The sequence below is a fragment of the Miniopterus natalensis genome, chromosome X (genome assembly GCF_054644295.1).
Source record: "Miniopterus natalensis isolate mMinNat1 chromosome X, mMinNat1.hap1, whole genome shotgun sequence".
Classification (NCBI taxonomy): domain Eukaryota; kingdom Metazoa; phylum Chordata; class Mammalia; order Chiroptera; family Miniopteridae; genus Miniopterus; species Miniopterus natalensis.
In genome coordinates, this window is record NC_142103.1 from 73430039 (window position 1) to 73438080 (window position 8042).

The window sequence follows — 8042 nt, forward strand, 5'->3', positions numbered from 1 at the left end:
ACCCTACTTGGTTGGAGCATTGGCTCGCAGACTGAAGGGTCCAGGGTTTGATTCCAGCCAAGGGTGTGTACCTCAGATGCAGATTTGATCCCCTCTTTCTCTTTCTCTTTCTCTCTTTCTCTTTCTCTCTTTCTCTTTCTCTTTCTCTTTCTCTTTCTCTTTCTCTTTCTCTTTCTCTTTCTCTTTCTCTTTCTCTTTCTCTTTCTCTTTCTCTTTCTCTTTCTCTTTCTCTTTCTCTTTCTCTTTCTTCTCTTTCTCTCTCTCTCTTTCTCTCTCTCTCTCTCTCTCTCTCTCTCTCTCTCTCTCTCCCCTCTCCCCTCTCTCCTCTCTCCTCTCTCCTCTCTCTTCTCTCCCTTCCACTCTCTCTGAAAAGCAAAGCAAAAAATATCCTCGGGTGAGGATTTAAAATAAATAAATAAATAAATAAATAAATAAATAAATAAACTAATTGAATTCTGGTGTGCTCCATTAGAGACTTGGTGATCCTTGTTACTAAGTTGAAGAGCACTGGGAGAAGAGCAAGTTTGGGGAAGAGGGGAGATAATGAGTTTGATTCTGGACAATGTGATTTCAAATGCATGGCATGTAGGCAATTGGATATGCTATTTAGAAGTTCAGAAGCAAAACCTAGAAATACAAAACTGGGAGATGTTGGTGTATACATGATTATTGAAGGTAATGGAAATGGTTGAGTTTATCTAGAGGAGAAAATACAGGGGAAGAAAATACAGAGTGAGAAAATGAGAAGGCTTAGGTTGAAACTTAGATGATTCCAACATTTTAAGGTTGAGTAGAGGTAAGAAGGCCAAGGAGCCAGGAGGAGAGCCAGGAGGATGTTGCGGCCAGAAAATAAAGATAGACAATGTTTCAAGAAGTAAATGATGAACTGTATTGAATTAGGCATAGAAGTAGAGAATATGAAAACAAAGAAGTGACCATTGGCTTCAGCATTAAGGTCATTGATAAACTTAGTGAGAGCTGTTTGGTGATGTAGTGGTAGCACTAATCTAATTGTACTGCATTGGGTTTGGGAGTGAATAGGAGGTGAAACAATGGAAAAAAATCAGACTAGAAATTCCTTTCAGAAGTGTGGTTGTAAAAGAGAGAAAAGAGAAAGCGGTAGCTAGAGGAGTGTGGGGGATCCAGAAAGTTTTTTATTAATGGGTGAAACTTTTAAGTGCTGATGGGAAAGCATCATGTATCAACCCTACTTTTCATGCTCTAAAGACCAGAAATCAGTCAAGGTCAGGCTGTAGATAGAATGCTTGGGTCTACTGCCAGCCAAAGCAGATTCCCTTGGGGTGTCCTGATCAGACCCAGTTACACTGCTCTCAGTTGCTTTTAAATAAGCTATACTTTAGTTTCTCTGATGGCCCCTAAAGAAAGGGGGGATTTCTTATAATGTTTATAAGCTAAGGCCCTGTTTTTCACTTGGATGATATCTTGTAACTGTCTTTCGTTTTGCTCAATGTTGTCTAAAATGTGACTACTTGAGTAACCTTTCTAAAACACACATCTGGTCATGTCACTATTCTCCTTAACATGTTTCAGTGGCTCTCTGCTACCTGCAAGATAAAGTCCCAAATTCCTCAGAATGACAAGCAAGGCCCTTTCTGGCCTGTTCTGTAACTATTTCTCAGGCCTCATCTATATTTACACTCACATTTGCATCCTACACTCCATTCAAGCCCAAGTATTAACAATTCTTTGAACCACCACTTAATTTTCCCTGACTTTTCTCAAGCTGTTCCCCTTGTCTAGAATGCCTTCAGCTGAGGTACTAAAAAAAATACCTATAAAATAAATAAATAAATAAGTAAGTGAATGAATGAATGAATGAATGAATGAATGCATTTACCTCAGTTTTCTTGGCTACGTAGAAGATGTACATGGTAATGATTGGGGTATTTATTTGGGGAAATTGGAGAACAGTCACATGGTAGGATTTCAGGTAATCACTGAGATCCTCACTGCATTAAACCATCATTCTTGTTAGCCTATCACTGGACCTTATTCCATGAGAGTTTTATTTCCCTCAGCAAGGGCTTGGTGTTACTGGAAGTCTCTGAGGGAGGGAGGAGTGCTGAAAAGAAAAGAGTGAGTAAGAGAGAAATTGCAAGTAAGAGGCATGGGTGGGAAACAGCCATCAGAACCTCTTTGCCCAGAACTTATGTTGTGATGGCACCGGAGCAGAAACAAGCCAATCTGAAATATAATCAAGTGCAGGGAAAAGATTACTTTAGAGCCTAAAATACTCTTTAGGAAATTTTTAATCATTCTGTTGTTGAGCTAAAAGGCAAATTAAAATTACTTACACTCTCCATCCCAGAGACCCAAGGTAGAGAACTAAGTGGAATGCAGCAGGGCGTTTGGCCATTTCCAGAGACAGATCATTTCCAGTAAAGCCCTTTTTGTTTGAGAAGAAAGGAGGTTAGTAGATTAGGATCCTCTAGCAGAGCTAAGTCCATGGGACAAATAGCTCCAGAAAACCCCAGGCTTTTCATAGTACCTGTGGATGGACAGGAGAGACCTGGCTCACAGATATAACAAATCTGGTGAACAGGCCAAGATACCTCCTCTTTTGGTCACTTTTAGGACTATCCATAAGGATATCAAACCCACCTAGCCTTCTGTGCTTTTCTGGGCTGTCTAGGATTAGTGTTTCTGGAACTCCAATGTCCCAGGTGAAAGATTTCTACTCTTCTACAAGACCCTAGACTAGAACAGGAAGTAGGAAGTAAGAAAATCAAACTCCCTTGTATTTCCCCTCTGTACTCTGCTCCCTGTTAACTACTAAGCCTACCTCCCTTCCATTGGCCAATTTCATTAGTTTTTTGAGGCAAAAAAACATTGGAGAATTGGATAGGAAACAAAGCTTAGGCCCGGCCAGGCGTGGCTCAGCGGTTGAGCGTCGACCTAGGATCCAGGCGATCAGGGTTTGATTCCTGGTCAGGGCACATGCCCGGGTTGTGGGCTCGATCAATGACTCTCTCATCATTGATGTTTCTATCTCTCTCTCCCTCTCCTTTCCTCTCTCTGAAATCAATAAAGATATATTTAAAAAAACAAACAAACAACAACCCAAAAAGACAAAGCTTAGAATTCAAAAATAAAGAACAAATATTGTATGTCAACCATAATTGAAAAATAAATAAAAAAGACAAAGCATGGGAAAACACAGGATACAAATGAGCATATGGGCCTGGTTAAAGGTCCCATAGAAGTGATCGGACTCAGTTTATTCAAATTCCACATTTGCCACATTATTAGGTATATGGCTTTGGAAAAGCTTTTCACTGAGCCTCTATTTCCCCACCTGTAAAGTGAAGTTAATACTGCCAACTTTACCCATATGAGGATTGAATGCCTGGCACCTAGGAGGTAGTCAATCAATGCTAGTTAATTTTTCCTCTACTTGTGGAAACGGTGGGGTGGTAGGTGAATCTTGTTCTAAGGGACAAGCATTTTTAGATCCTGAGGTCTGGATTGAGTAGAAAGGGCTTGGCCAAGTACTCAGATCTTATAGAGGGTATGTAGAGAGGAGGATCCCCTCTATATCCATCCATTGGATGGATGAAGTACAATTGTAGCCAGGAACTATTATCTGGGTACTTTATATATGGGTAAGTGGAGTTTGGGGGAACATGTAAGGGAGTGACATAACAGGCCCTGTAAAACCATAAATTCTGGGCTTCTTACCATGTCTGGCTTAGCTTTGCACTTGCTGTGTTATCTTATATAAGCCACTCTGTTTTCCCAATTTTAACTGCTTTCTTTCCTCTCCCACCCTAACCCCCACCATAAAATCAAGACAGAGTAATTACTATTTACAAACTCTGAAACTCTAGGTGCTCTGTAGAAAAGGGGAAAGGAGGGTGAAAATTGAGAGAGAGAGATCTAGAGAGAGATCTAGAGAGGTACTCCAGAAAGAATTTTTGCATAAGAAGGGGTATGATTTGGCATTTAACTTGTGAGCTTTAAGACCAGAATTCATAACTATCTCTTTGTCAAGAGTGAAATTTGGCTGACTGACCAAATTGGAGGGCCTTGCTTTGAGCCACCTAAAATAGAGGTTAATAAAGAGTTTATATTGTATGTCATGAACATTTTTACAGGATTGGTAAGGGTTTTGTGGTGTAAGTAAAGCTGTAGATGACTGGTAAATAATATTCACCATGCCATCAATTGGGTGATTTTTAAATCGCCCAATCACTTATGTAAGGAACTCTACAAGTAGCCATATTAAGCATGTTTTTTCTCTCAGTCTTTCTACTCTCTGGAGATATATTTCTATCTCTTTCCTTTCACCATCAAACTTCTGATTCCATAATTCATAATTGTGCTCTGACTGCTGCTCCTGCCATTCAACTTGTACTATTATCTCAGGTGTTTCAACAACCTCCACATAGTCTAAATCTCTGTCATTCTCTCTCACAATCCTTTAATGTTGCTGATTTCTTCCTCTTAAACTCTTCCCCCCCCCCCCCCCCAGGCTTCCATGAGCCAGCACATGTCAGTTTCTGTTACTACCTTTCTGACAGCTTTTCTTTGCCTCTCAAGGCTCCATTTTTCCTCTGGCCCACTCAGAGCAAGTTTTCTTATGATTCTCTCCCCAACTCCCTTCTCTTCTGCAGACTATATCTTGGCTGCCATGTTCCCACAGCATCTGCTGTCCTCTCTCAGTGATTTTGGTCTCCTTATCATAATCTCAAGCCCCAGTTAGTATTTCTAATTGCCACCTGGACATCTCTACCTGGATTTCTATTGTCACCTGCTACTCTTGTCTTAACAACATATATCTACTTTCCCAAGCCAGTTCTCCATTCATGTATTCCTTTCTATTATTATCAATATCACTTCTTCTTCCAAGAAACCCAGTCATCCTTGATTCCTCTTTCTCCTTCATCCTTTATATTTAGTCCCCACATCCTCTTAAATCTACTTCTCAAAAGTATGTTAAACCTGTTCCCTTTTTGCCATTCCCATTGCTACCACTAAAAGTCTGGTTCTCATTACTTCTTCCCTGAATAATTACAATAACCTCTTTGTACATTTCATCATTGCTACAACAACTCATTTTTTTAACAAATGTATTGGGTCACAGTGTGCTGGGCACTGGGTATACAACTGTGTACCTTATCTCAAGGAACATGCAGTTTAGTATGGAAGGCAGACAACTGAAGAGGAAATAATCATATAGAGGAGATAAGTGTCAGAATAGATGTAACTTTGGGACACAGATGGACAGCCCTAACCTAGACTGCAGGATTAAGGAAAGCTTCACAAAGTGACAGCAATAAGTATAGGAGTTTCAATATAATATTCTAATCAGAGGGATAGGCATGAGCAAAAGCATGGGAGTAAAGGAGAGCACACACTTTTGGGAAATGCAAGTTATTAAAGATGACTAGAGTACAGCCTAAGAGTAGGGCAGGAGGAGAGATTGATTGGCAGGGGTCAGACCATGAAAGGTCTAGTATGCCTGCTGAAGAATTTAAAGAGCTTGGGAAACTATCAAAATATTTTAATCAAGAAAGGAATGCTATCTGATTTGTACCTGAAGAAGTTTGCCCTGGCAGTAGTGTGAGGCTGAATTGGACAATGTCAATGCTAATGCAATCCCTAATAATAATTTTTAGAATCCAGAAAAATACACTTGTACAAGTAAACAGCAGAATAATTAAGAAAGTTATATAAAAGGTCAATAAGGGTTAAGAAGGGCAGGCAATGATAAAATAAGCCCATGGTTAAACTCATGGTTAATGTGTTAATTTTATGATGGTTAATTTTATGTTGACTTGACTGGGCCACAGGGTGCCTAGACATTTGGTCAAACATTATTCTGAGCTTGTTTGTGAGGGTATTTCTGGATGAGATTAACATTTGAAATAATAGACTTTGTAAAGCAGATTGTTCTACCTAATGTGGGTGGGCCTCATCCAATCCATTGAAGGCCTGAACTTGACTTCTATGAATGAGAAGAAACTCCTCCTGCCTGGTGTTTGAGCTGGGACATAGGTCTTTCCCTGCCTTTGGACTCAAGTTGAAAAATAAACACTTTTTAGGTCTTGGTTCTGATGGCTCTCAGTCAAGAAAATACACCATTAGCTCTCCTAGTTCTCAAACCTTAGGACTCAGATTGAAACTGCAACATAAGTTCCCCTGGGTCTCCAGCTTTCCAACTATAGATCTTGGGACTTAGCAGTCTCAAAATCATATGAACCAATTCCTTATAATAAATTATATTATATAAAAATAGAGTATATATAATGTTATATAATCTATCTATATCTATATTTATATCTATGTCTATCCTGTTGGTTCTATTTCTCTGGAGAATCTTGATTAATGTAGATTTTGGTACCTAGAAGTAGGATGCTGATGTAACAAATAACCTAAAAATGTAGAAGTGGCTTTGGATTGGATAATGGGTTGAGACTGGAAGAGTTTTGAGGTATATTCTAGAAATATGGACGTTAAAGGTGATTATGGTGAGGTTTCAGACAGAAATGAGGAACAGGTTATTGGAACCTGTTGGGAAGGCTATCCTTGTTATAAAGCATCAATGAACTTTGTTGAATTGTGTGTTAATGTTTTGTTAAAGGTAGAACTTAAGAGGTGAAATTAGATATTTAGCAGAAAAAACTTCTAAGCAAAGTATTGAAGATGCAGCTTGGGCCCTCCTTACTTTTTATAGTAAAATGTGAGAGGAGAGAGATGGATTTAAGAAGGAGTTATTAGGCAGAAAAGAACCAGAACTTGGGGACTGGGAAAATTCTCAGCCTATCCATATTGCAAAAAATGAGAAAACTTGTCCTGAAGAGAACAGTAAGGGTGTGGCTGGACAATCATTTGATAAAGAGATCATGGGTGTGACTCATAAACTTGATCAGCCATCTCAGCAGAAGTTAGGAATAGAGGTGGGCTTATACCAACAGAAACACTGCCAGATGGGACTGAAGAGGACAGAAAAAAATTAGAGGAAATGAAGGAAGACCATGGACCATAGAGCTCTTCAGCTGTGAACATGCACTATTCTTCAAGAAAAGGAAAAATGATCCAGAAGGTGATTCAGAAATCATCATTTTCAGAGTGAGGCTGACTCCTCAGTTTCAACAAGCCACATGGCCCTTGAGAGGAGCTGTGGGGACAGAACTGCCTGGAGTCTTGGGCATGGGATTGCCACCCCTGTGGGCCTAGAAGGTGGGCATCAAGCCAAAGAGGAGTATTCTTGAGCCTTAACATTGATGGAATTTGCCCTATAAGGTCTTGTACTTGCTTAGGACTCTTCACTTCTTCCTTACTTCTTATTTCTCCCTTTTGAAATGGAAATGTCTATCCTATGCCTTCCCAACATTGTATTCTGGAAGCACCCAGCTTGTCTGGCTTCACAGGTTCACAGGTAGAGAGGATTTTTTCCTCAGGATGAATTATAGTTTGAGTCTCACCCATACCTGATTTAGATGATATTTAGATGAGACTTTGAACTTTAGACTTTAGGGTGATGCTGGAATGAATTAAGACTTTTCTATCTGTTGGGGTGAAATGAATGTATTTTTCATGCAATAAGGACATGAATTTTTGTGGGCTAGGGGCAGAATGCTATGGACTGAATTGTGTCCTTCCTCCCACCCAATTCATATGTGGAACCCTTAGTTCCCCATGTGACTGTATCGCAGACAGGATATTTAAGGAGGTGATTAAGGCTAAATGAGGTCATAAGGGTGGAGTCCTGATCTGATAGTACTGGTGTCTTTGGAAAAGAGGAAGAGTCATTAGAGAATTCTTTCTCTTCACTGTGTGAGGACACAGTGAGAAGGTAGTTGCCTGCAAGTCAGGAGGAGAGCTCTCACCATAAATGAACTCTGCCAGATCTTTGATCTTTGACTTTCCAGCCAAACTCTAGAATTGTGAGAAAATAAAAATTTCTGTTGATTAAGCCACCCTGTCTATGGTATTTTTTTATGGTAGACTGAGCAGACTAAGACACCCATAGAATCTGATTGCTTCATTGCTTGGGTTCAAGTCCCACCTTTACCACT